Genomic DNA, 12,810 nt, shown 5'->3' with positions numbered 1-12,810 from the left:
CCATTTTAGCTCCTCACAGGCGTTTCCAACTTCAGTGAAGAGGATCCTGGTATGAATTCTTAGTGCTGCCCTTCTTTCTTTCCTTCTCTTGGGCCGTCACCAAGATCATGAGGCTGGAGATGGAGCAGTGAGAGTGAAAGGCATGAAACTGATAAGCCTATTTGGATGGCCTCATCATTATGGTGCAGTCTAAAACACAGCTGATGCAGCATCAAACGTGGTTGATACAGCTGTTACAGGAGCTGGAATCTTTCATCAACGAGAAGTCGATTCTAACACCTACTCACTTGATGGAGTTTTTAGGCTTTCAGGACTTGGTCAAAGCACAGCTGATGTTGCCCAAGGAAAAGATAAACAACATCAAGAAGGAGCTGAAGTTAGCCATGAGCAAGCAGACGGTTTCCTTGAAAGTGGTGGCAGGGTTAGTAGGCCTCTTGGTGTCCTCCATTCAACCTGTGTTTCCTAGTCTGTTGCATTTTGTCATAATTCCATTAGAAGTGGCTCAAACGAGAAGGCAGGAAGTGAGTCTAGTACTGGTGATTCCAGTCTGGAGAGCACAGTCTTGGTTGCCAGTGCTGCTAGAGATTTCAGTGGACTTCCAAGTGGCACTACCTGCATTTCTGGAGATATTGAAGCCCGCTAGGGTTGTTACATCTATTAGTGATGCAGAGTCAGATAGCGCTAATTGACTGGAAAGTTTTGGGGAACGTTGCCAGGTGCCAGACATTTCTAGCAAAGCTGCTTTCCACATTAAACAATCCAGAGCAGTTTCTTCCCACAAACAATGTCTCAATATGGAGATCTTGAGTACATTGGTGCTATGAACAGCAAAGAGATTCCACAGAGGCACCATTAGCTGGTATCATTAGTATCCTTTCTCAGTAAGTGGCAGATGGGCTTGTTTATAGGCACTTAAACAATTTTTGATATGCTATCTCAGCAGGACTTAAACCAATAGATGGTAAGCCATTTGGTAGGCATCCATTGGTATGTAAGTTGATTAAATGAATTACGTCTAATTCTCCTATGCATCAGTATACTCAATTGTGGGATGTGAATATTGTTCTACGATTCACAGACTAATGACTAGACAATCAATACTTATCCTGTAGACAACTTTCAACTAAGTTGACAATGCTTTTGTGCTGAGTATCCTGCAGAAGGGTGTCTAATGTTATGGAATTAGCAGGTAAAGTATACTCCCTGAAAGGGGTATCTTTTTCCATTTCTAAACGTACTAAAACTTTTTCAAGATGTATTTTGTATCCTGCTTTTCCATATAACGCCAAGCTATGTGTGGTTAAGTGTTTAAAGTCTTATGAAAAATGCTCTGAGGAGTATTGTGCTGATCTTAATGGGAAATTTCTTATAGCTTTTTTCAGCCTGTTTTGTCAGTGACCTTATCAATATGGGTAAGGTGGCTTATGGCATAGAAAAGCATAAATATTAAAATGTTTTGTGCCAATTCTGCCAGAGGAATCCTGGCCTCCAAATCATATTCTCTAGGTTCCATGTTAGAGGACATTTTCAGGGTGTTTTACTACAAACCAATTGTTAATGTACCTTTGTAGTGGCATCTAAACTTTGAATAAGCATAATCTGAGTCCCTTGTCCTGAAACAGAATGAAATAACTTTTAGCATTTGCGTCAATAATTTTCAGTTCTAATAAGGACACATAGAAGAGGATTATCCCACCCAAATAATACATGTAATGAACTGCTATTGAACTGTTCATTGAACAGTATATATGTTTTAGGGTGCTTGTGTTGATGTATAGTTTCCTTTTTTCCACCCTGTACTGTTGATGTGCTTATGAGACATGGAGGTTATCATTAATTTTCTGTTTCAGTTTCAGATCAGAAACAAGAATAGCCAGAAGATGGTATTCCAGAAGGCATCAGAAGTGGCTTGATTCCCCCCAATAGGAGGAATGTTTGACCTTCTGAATGTGGTAGAACTGTTCTCAGACTTTGATGATATAAACTGTTATTTTTCTGCGAAGAAAGGGGACCTAAGATGGTGTCTCAGGTTTTGTGAGCTGATGTCCACTGTGAGTGCTGTATAGGGGATGTGGTTCTTTTGATAATCGTAGGATTTTTTTTTTTTTATTACTGCTTTGTTATTGACTGCTGTGGAATTAGCATAAAAGAAAGAGAAGCATAAACCATAAACCATGTCCTCAATAGAATTGAAAATTCCACCAATCCCTTTTGTGTCCCAAAGTAAGTTGAGTAGAGAAATAGGAATATGATATTCTCCTAATATGGTGGAATTCATCAATAATAGGAAAGAAGGAATCAAATAACAACATGCATAAACTACTACATTTCGATACCAGAGAAATGTGCTAGATTTCTAAGCATTTTTACTGCAAATGTCCAGAATAGAAGGCCAGAATATGAGAGATAGTATGCACATGTTGCCAACAACTTGGTGCCAAAGGATTCCAAGGAAAAATTCTAGGAAGCAACTTGCTGAAAAGGATGTGAAAGAAAGGCTTGCAAACTACTGTGGAGATCCGACCATGACCAAATACTCTTATGCTTCTGGTTACAAAACACCTTCTGCCAAAAACTGCAACACCTTGGTCGACTGAGCAATAGGTGGAGCAGACCCTAAGACTCTAACAGGCTTGAAAATCTGACCCTTGCAACATTTAGGAAGACTGCTGAAAGTCAGCTGGAGATCCCTAAAGGAGCTGCTAGAAAGTTGGCACATAGGGGGTCATTATGACCCTGGCGGAAGGCGGAGAAGCGGCGGAAAGGCCGCCAACAGGTTGGCGGTCTTTTTTTTTTGTATTATGACCGTGGCGGTTACCGCCATGGTCAACCGCCGGTTCTCCGTTCCGCCCGCCAGGCCACGCCTGGGTCTCCAGCCCGGCGGCCGTCACTATACCACCAGCGGTATTTTGACCCGGCTTACCGCCGTGGATTTCCTGCGGTTGGAACCGCCATGAAATCCATGGCGGTAAGCACTATCAGTGCCAGGGAATTCCTTCCCTGGCACTGACAGGGGTCTCCCCCACCCCCACCCCAACTCCCTCCCCTACACCCACCACCACCCCTGCCACCCCCCAAAGGTGGCAGGGCCCCCCTTCCCACCCCGACCCCAAACATCACAGAACTCACACACACACACGACACGCATGCTGGCACCACCAACACACACACCGACATACATGCCTACATCCACACACACAGTCAGACACGCACACCCACATAGAAACATACATGCACACATCCATACAGACATACCCACAGACATACACGCACTCATTCCCATAACACGCAACACCCCCGCAAGCATACACGCACTCACACACCCCCTCTACATACACACACGCACACCCCCACGCACGCACACAACACCCCCCTCCCCTCACGGACGATCGACTTTCCTGGTCCGACGATCCTCCGGGAGGGGACGGGAGCCATGGGGGCAGCTCTGCCGACACCACACAGCCAACAGAACACCGCCACAGCGAATCACAGGACGTGATTCGCTGGGCGGGGTTCTGTTGGCGTGGCGGTGGAGGTGGCGCAACCTCCAATTCCCAGGCGCCCACCAGTATGGCTGTTGGCGGCTCTCCGTCCGTAAAAGGACGGAGAGCTGCCAACAGTCATAATAGGCCGAGCGGCAAACCGCCACCACTGGCGGTCTTCCGCACGGCGGTCCCTCGGCGGTCTTGGAAAAAGACCGCTGAGGTCAAAATGACCCCCATAGTCTTAAAGGAAGGCTGCCCAGCATTCAGATGCATGGGGAATATCAGTATGGACCTTGTAATAGTCTGTGACCACCAGGAGTCAAGCTGTTGTGCCATGCATATCTGAAATGCTTGTGCACTCATCACCTGTGCCTAACTTAGTCTCCCAAGTTTCAAGTTTCAAGTTTATTTTTATTTATGATACGGAACTCCCATGGAGATCCACATAAAACAAACATATAAAAAGAAGACCATAAAGTAGAAAACCCAAACCTTTGTGTGTAATTTACATTCCCCATTTCTACAGGGTAAATCAATAATTAAATTAATACAAAATTAAAAAGTATTTGAAAAAGATAAAGATTCTATGGCAAAACATTTCATTTGAGGGGGCAGAGAAGGCCTGCAATACTTCTGATGCAGTACGTAAGGAAAGTTGAAGACAGATATGACATAACCATCTATGACGAAATAAAAGCAAGGCAGGACACATGAAAACAACATGATTCAAGTCTTGATCGCCAGTTTGATAACAATTACAGGTAGACGAAAATCCATACCATCTAGCTCGTAATGTATTAAGAGGGAGCAGCCCCTGTCGCAATGGAAGTCAGAAACGTCTGACCCCATGAGGCAGGTTCCAGCTAAGATAGGGCTGCATTTCCTTCAAAAGTATAGTATCAGTTACAGATTGGAAACCCTGCCTGTGTTCACAAGCCTTCTTATCCAGGCAGAGGATTGTAGACCAGGTTGCTTGCCTAATGGATTTTAGCTTTAACAGAGAAAGTGTGAGAATGGAGGCAGAATCTAACTGTAGGAACTCTGTGGCATGTTTAGAATTTCTGCCAATGGTGTATTTCGCCCTGCTGCCAGACAAAATCTATTTTTTTAACAACGACATCAGAGAATCAGCATCACAATTAATCAAACTAACCACCCAGCATACAACCCCGGCCAGTCCTTGCACGAATGCGCTTCGCAAGCCCATCTCAAGCCTTAAGGTTGCTGCTTAGAGGGCCAAGTTTGCGGAAGTTAAATTCCCCAAAACGCTGCCCTTTAGCTTATCTAAAAAAACTCATTTAGAAACTCCAACATGCTCTAGGCCATAGAGTAGAGAGGGAGGTATCTTTGCCTGGTATATCTCTAAGAGATGTTTAAAATGTCTCCTGCCGGTTGCCCTATAAAGAGCATTTGAGCCATTAGCTTAGGAAAGGGCCTTGTGTTGGTTATGTTCTATGTCCGCCTTGTCGCTGAGGTTCCCGCAAACAATTTTACCCAAAAAAGTATACGAGTTTACCCTTTCGAGTTTCTGAGCTCCCAATGACCAACAGAAACTGTCATATTTAAACCTTTTCTTACTGTGAAAACACAGGATTTTACTTTTGGAGCAATTTGTTTTTAAAAAGTGGGCTTCTGCGACTTGCTGTAAGGTGTGCGATCCAGAATTATTATATCGGCAGCATAGGGCAAACAGGATATTGGCCTTCCTCCCAATAGAGGGGGCAAAACCCTCATTCCGAATTAAGTGAGTAAGTAAATCAGAGATGAACAATAAGAACAGCAATGGGGCGAACATACAACCCTGTTTTAAACTATTCTGGGTAGGGATTTCATGGGATAAGCCTCTATCTCCCCCTAACAACACCGTACACCAGGTGGAGAAATGGAGGGCTTTCACCAGATCTAAAAGGATACTTGGCATGCCTAATCTTGAGAGCTTACCCCACAGCTTGGCCAGATCTACTTTGTCAAAAGTTGTGCAAAAATTTATAAAGGCTGCATAAATCACCATCCCCTCTCAAAGAGACTTATTTCTCATTTATTACCTGGAGGGCCAAGATGTTATCAATTTGTCCATGCTTTTCTCTGAAGCCAGATTGCTCCAGGTGGATGATTTTGTTCCTTTCTGCCCAGTCACTATTCTGAGCGAGTAAACATTAAAAAAATATTTTGCCAACCGCGTCGAGCAGAGCGATCTGGCAGTAGTTACCGGGACAGTTGCAGTCCCCTTTCTTATATAGAGGAACAATAACACTGCCCTTCCAGGACAGAGGAATTTTTCTACTTTCATAGCAGCACTGAAAGACCTGGCACAGGATTTTACTGCAGGTAAGGATATCATATTTTATAACTGATACAGGGATTTCATCTGTACCCATTGCTGCCAAACTACGCATGCCTCTAATAACATCATCAATTTCTTTCAAAAGAGGGGTAAGTTTATAATGGGTCATCATTAGCTTTAGGAAGCTCCATAATAATCCCATTGGCTGCGTAGAGACTACATATGTTGATGGCCATTGGAAGAGATTTAGGCCCTCATTTTGAGACGGGTGGTAAAAACCGCCTACCGCTGCAGCAACGGTCTTTTGGCGGCCGTTGCTGCGGCAGTAGGCTGTTTTTACCGCCATTCTCAAAATGAGGGCCCAAATCTCTTCCAATAGCCAGCAACGAAAAAAGCCGGCCGCCATATTATGATCACAGCTCGATTTCCGCCACAAGAATGGCGAAAATCCAGCTGTGGCCATGCCGGCAGATGGTAGTAAGGTGGCGCTGCTGCCACCAGCAGTCCCACGCCAGTAGACCGCCGCCAGCCGTATTATGACCTGGCGGTGTTCTGCAGGTGGACGCTGCTGGTGGCAGCAGAGCCCCGTCCCGTCTCCTGCCGGAGAACCCCCTGAACAGAGGGAGGGGGGTCGGGTGTGTGTGAATGTTTGTGTGTGCGTGGATGCGGGTGTGTGTTGCGTGTTGCGTGTTGAATGCGTGTGTGCATGTATGGAGTTGTGAGTGAGTGTATGTTGTGTTATGTGAATGCGTGTCTGCATGTACGTATGTGTGTGCGGATGTGTGTGTGAATGGATGTATGCATGCCTGGATACATGTGGGAATTGGTGTGTGTATGCATGTGTGTGTGAAGGGGGGTTAATGTAGGGGTCTGGGGGGGCTAACTGGAGAGGGAGGGGAGGAGACTCCTATCAGTGACAGGGAAGGCATTCCCCGTCACGGATAGTGCCTACCGCCATGGTTTTCGTGGCGTTAAGAAAGCCACGAAAACCATGGCAGTAAGCGGGGTCATAACCCTGCAGGCGGAACAATGACGACTGCCGGGCTGGAGATGGATATCTCCAGCCTGGCAGCTGTTTCCGCTGTGGCGGTCGGAGCCAACCCACCAATGTCGTAATATAGCGGTAAGTACCTCCAGCCTGTTGCCAGTACTTACCGCCATATTAACTCTGACTGCCGGGGTCGTAATGACCCCCTAAATTCTTGAGCTACACCAATCTGCTACCAATGACCAGAAACGCCTTGATTGACCATTAAAAGCTGCTTGCCTTCAATTACTCCAAAATCTGTCAATTTAATATTTATTTAGACGTGCTCTTAAACACCTCCTTCTTCTTTTTAATTGGCCCAGTTGAATTTGCCTTTCTAAGGTGTAATCCCTGAATTGCTTGCGAGTAAGGGTATTGATTTCTCTGTTCAATAAGAGTAGGGGGCCGGGTTTTACCATATGCTTACTCTTGGCCTTCTGGCGGGTGATCATAGGTAGCTGCAGCAAAAATTCTGAGAACTTCTCCAAGACATTTCCTGCCCAATTTTCAAGGTTGTCTGAGATGATCTCTATGAAACTTTCCAGCTCCTTAATTCTGTCATAGGACCAATGGATTCTACCAGTTTTCACATTAAACTATGATTTCGACACATCAAGGCTCCAGGTATCAGCAGGGAGAACCTTCAGGTTAATAGATGTTACCAGAACATTATGATCATTGAGTGCTGTCTCTATCACTTTTATGTTGCTTACCAAGGAGAATGTCTGACAGCTGTTTACCACATAATCTAGAATAGCTAAGAATTGTGCGTATAAGGAGCTGGCAAATCAGAGGGGGGTCTACCATTCTATATGATGCAGTCGCTCACCTTCAAGTGTTCAAGGAGAAGTTTCCCATGCTTATCAGTTCTTATTTTGTGGGGAAAGATGCAAGTGGGGATTCCATATGTTTTCTCTTTTTCCTCATCCCAGAATTGTGAAAGGTCGGGATTAGAAATTATGCAATTTAAGTCCTGAACCATGATAATTCCAGCTGTGGGCTCCCTATCACAAAGCTTGTTAATTAAAATAAATATTTTAGCTAAGATGCTATCATGAGAGGCACCGGGGGGGATATAGGAGTTTACCACTGCCAAGAGAGCTCTATTAGACCCTTCTCCAACACCGTATAAGATTATAGCCAAGAACAAATTGCTGGGATCTCTAAGACATTTGTAATGCCAGTTAAGCCTATTGGACAGCAAGCAGGCTATCCCACCCTTAGCGCGGCCTCTCTTTGAGGGGGTAGCATTACAGCAAAGCAAATAATATTTATCGCACAAGAGCTCCCCAACAGACCATGGCCCTCATTACAACCCTGGCGGTCGGTGATAAAGCGGCAGTAATACCGCCAACAAGCCAGCGGTAAAACAAATTGAATGTTGACCACGGCGGTGCCAAAAACCAGACGGAAGACAAGGTACCGCCCACCGTATTATAACAGGCCTATCTGCCACCTTTTCTTGTGCGGTACTAACGACATCAAAAGCATGGCGGAAGCAGAACACAGAAGGGAAACAACTCACCTCTGGACACTCAGGGAAGAACCACGATGCCATGGAGCCCGAACTGCAGGTGTTCCCCATGCCTGTCTACCTCCTCCTACACCATGAATATCAACGTGGCAGAGATGACCACAGTGAGTACTGCCGCCTAGCACACAAGGAAGGGGGGGAGGAAAAAGAGAGTGACACACACACACACAACACGCCCACCCCCAACACCATACACACAACCAGATGCAATAACATTACATATTCACCCCGAACCCCTCAGGAATAATGCAAGGACAAAAGGAAGTGATTAAAGTGAGTGTAATAAGATAAAATACTAGAAATACGTCCTCAAAAATCAAAACAGTATATACATATATACAAATGGAGGGACACTGCCCAGTCCACAATGTCTGTGGGCCACAGGGCCACATCACATAGGCCAAGGGCCCACTTGATTCCTGCATCAACACGGAGAGACCACTACAGGGGCATCAACTAGAAAATACACAGGCACCTCAGGGGGACGGGGAACAGGGGGCACCTCAGCCGGAAGATGGTACAACACCACTGGTTCTGGAGGGGGCTACATGCCCTGTGCGATGTCCTGGGGAGTGCAAAGCCACAGTCTCTCAAATGGGTGGTTCCCCACTGTTTGGTCCTGGGGAGAGCAAAGCCACAGTCTCTCAAGTGGGTGGTTTGCCCACTGCTTGGTCCTGTGGAGTGCAAAGCCACAGATTCTCAAGTCGGTGGTTTGCCCACTGCTTGGTCCTGGGGAGTGCAAAGCCACATTCTCTCAAGTGGGTGGTTTCCCCACTGTTTGCTCCTGGGGAGTGGAAGGCCACAGTCTCTCAAGTCCCCTGCAGCCCCGGACGGCTGCCCACTGGGGCTGCTGCTGGCAGCGGTGCTGGTGTCGGTGGTGACAGTGGTGGGGGAAGGCTCCAGCTCTTCCCCTGCAGCCTCGGACGGCTGCCCACTTGGGCTGCTGCTGCTGGCAGCGATGCTGGTGTCGGTGCTGGCAGTGGTGGGGGGAGGCTCCAGCCCTTCCCCTGCAGCCTCGGACGGCTTGCGACTGGGGCTGCTGCTGGCAGCGGTGCAGGTGATGGTGCTGATGGCGGTTCTGGCAGTGGTGGGGGGTGGCTCCAGCCCTTCCCCTGCTGTCTCAGACAGCTGAACCGCCATGGTTGGTGATGGGGGCTCAGAATCAGCCCCACCACAAGGCCTCCTGTCCTTTCCCCTTGCCCTTGTAAGCTAGTGGTGCCTCCTTGCCCTTGCCATCTGGTGGTGCCTCGTAGCCATCTGGTGGTGCCTCCTTCCCTTTGCCCTTGCCAGTTGGTGGTGCATCCTTGCCCTTGCCATCTGGTGGTGCATCCTTGCCTTTGCCCTTGCCATCTGGTGGTGCCTCCTTGCCCTTGCCAGCTAGTGGTGCATCCTTGACTTTCCCCTTGGCAGCTGGTGCAGGCACACTGCCAGTGCTGATGGGTGGATCCTTGGAGCCTATCACACCTGCAGTAGCTGCCGACACTACTGTGGCCATGGACTGGGTGGCTGAGGTACTAGCTTGGGTTCTGACCACACTGGCCCGACGTGAAGGACAAGGGGGGAGAAGTAGGGAAGAGGTCAACGGCGGAGAGGAAAAGCTTCTTAGGGACACTGGGGCGGGAGGAGGGTGAAGGCTTGCGGGTGGAGGAAGAGGGAGTGGTTGTTGGAGGTGTCTGTCTGCTGTGCTTGGGTGCAGGTGCATGGGCTTGATGTTGCTGTGAGGTGGATAGCTGTTGGGTGTCTGAGTGCTTGCGTTTGTGCACTTTGGGAGGAGGTGGACAATACACAGTAGGAGAGGACACGGGGGACGTGTGCATGGATGTGAGTGTGGTGACTGCCAGTGAGGGGTGTGTAGTGGTAGGCGTGATGGTGATGGGGTAGTGGATGAGGATGTAGTGCATTCAGGTGTGAGTGGAGACGCTACTGGGAGGGAGGTGGACAAGGAGGAGGAGGGAGACACAGTGGAGGCAGTGGATGTTGGTGTGTCTGCATCTGGATGGTGTTTGCGTGAGTGCCTGTGGGATGATGTGTGGTGCTTGTGTTTGCCTGAGCCTCTCCTGTGTGTTGTCTTGTGTGCATGCCGGTCTGAATGTGTGCTTGGGATAGGTTGGGGTTCAGGGGAATGGGACTTGGCAGAGGAAGTTGGAAGGGGGAGGCTAGAAACAGGAACAATAACTGCCATCAGGGCGGAGGCCAGAGCCTGGATTGATCTCTGTTGAGCTGCCATGCCAGAGTGAATGCCCTCCGGGAATGCTTTCGTTTGTTGCAAATGGCCTGCCAGCCCCTGGATGGCATTCACTATGGTTGACTGCCTAACAGAGATGGACCGCAGGAGGTCAGTAGCCTCCTCACTCAGGGTAGCAGGGCTAACTGGGGGAGGGCCTGAGGTGCCTGGGGCGAAGGAGATGCCCATCCTCCTGGGTGAGCGGGCACGGGCAACTTGCTGAGGGGCTGCTGGGAGGGCAATGCTGGTACAAGGGGTGGCGGCTGTACCTGTAGTTGGGGTGGGCACAGAGGTGTCCGCCACCACTAGGGAGCTTCCTTTGGAGGAGGTATTACTGTCAGAACTGTGCTCCCCTCGCCCTCCATCCCACTGGTGCCCTCACCATCAGTGGATTTGGTCTTTTGTGCCCTGTGGGATGCAGCTCCCTCCGTCGCCGGTGCCTCTGCTCCTCCGCCAGATGATGCTAATGCAGACAAGGACAGAGTGACAAAATAAAAAGGGGGGGTGCGACAGAGCATACACTTGGTCAATGGCAGCAACAACACCACAGTTGGCCTACACCACACACACACACACAGGGAACCTCCCTACGCACTAGGAAATGCACTACCAGTCACAATGCTAGTCACCAGGCCATGGACAGGAATACCTAACGCCAATTGCAGCATACCTGAGACCACAGAGCCCTTCCCAGTTGTCCAACATGGAACCTACCCTGCAATGTCCGGCCTGGCCTTGGGGCATCCCCCACCCGAAGACCACTCCACCATGCACAAGTAGTATAATGTGAAACTGTACTCACCCCCTTGTGGCTGCTATGATTCCCTCAAGCGCCCATCCAGCTCCCAATAGGCCACCGCCAGTAAGCGGAACATCAGGGGTGTCAGGGTTCGACGGGCTCCCCTTCCTCGTTGGGAGGCCATCCCCAGCTGGGCCTCCGCCGTCTTCCTTGCTCAGTGTCTCAGGTACTCCCACCGTTTGGGACAGTGGGTGCTCCGTCTGCCGTAGACACCCAGGGTCCGCACATCCTTGGCAATGGCACTCCATATACCCTTTTTCTGATGAGCGCGGACCTGCAGAGAAATAAACATAGTAAAAAGGTATCAGTCATACCGTCTGGCTTGTTACACCCATGGCCCACCATATCCCTCCCATCCCCTTACACACAGACATTGCACACCATAGGTGCAGCACGCTGCCCAGGACTCTTCAAACACCCCCCCCTTACATGAGGCCCTCACATACAGCACTCCATGCATTCATGCCCCATGCATCGTGCTCACAGTGTATTCACCTGTTGGTCTGGAGGCCCATACAGCATTCTGTACTGGGGTAGGACCCCATCCACCAGTCTCTCCAACTCCGCAGCGGTGGAGGCAGGGGCCCTTTCCCCAGTGACATGAGCCATGGTTGGTTCCAGACACAGATCACAGCAGCACTTGCAGTGTAGGTCCTCTCCTGTTGAAGGTCAGGTAGCAAGTGATTGAACAGATAGAAAATGACGGTCACGTCTGTGGCGGTGCATACCGTCACAGCCGGCGTACATCACCATTGGCCACTGTAACCCTTAGGGCCCAATCACAACCAATGAGGAGTTACACTGCGGTACTCGACCGTCTCCCGCAACGGCGCACAACGTCAGCAGCACTACCTCATTTCTACCTGTCCATTCACACAGGACAGGCGGACGCCATTTTTTGGGGTTGGGTAGGCCATGACACTTAACAGCGTCACAGCACACGTAGGCACCATTTGTCCCTAGACAACAACATACTGTTTCAGTCACAACATGCAATGCACTGTACATTTTGGAAATGTTGAATACTGACAAGATGCTCATCATTTTGCCCCCTAGATTGTAACCGCTGCAGATGAATAGGAGATGGAGATATCCCCGTGTACAGGCCCCTGTTTGACTTGGCAACAAAGGAGGACAGGCACATTATCCAAGAGCTGTGTGCCCAATTGGAGCCAGACCTGATCTCTGCTGTCCATCACCCAACTGGGATCCCCCCTCTTGTGCAAGTGCTATCTGTGCTCCATTTTTTAGCAACTGGTTCTTTCCAAGTGACAGTGGGCTTAGCAGCAGGAATGTCACAGCCAATGTTCTCAATAGTGCTAACAAGAGTGTTGTCAGCCCTGATGAAACACATGCGTAGCTACATTGTTTTCCCCCAGGTGGAGGATTTGGCCACAGTGAAAGCTGACTTCTGTGCAATGGGACATATCCCCAACATCATTGGGGCAACTGATGGT

This window comes from Pleurodeles waltl, chromosome 8 (assembly GCF_031143425.1).
Source record: "Pleurodeles waltl isolate 20211129_DDA chromosome 8, aPleWal1.hap1.20221129, whole genome shotgun sequence".
NCBI classification, from domain to species: Eukaryota; Metazoa; Chordata; class Amphibia; order Caudata; family Salamandridae; genus Pleurodeles; species Pleurodeles waltl.
Note: the sequence above shows the minus strand (reverse complement) of the source record.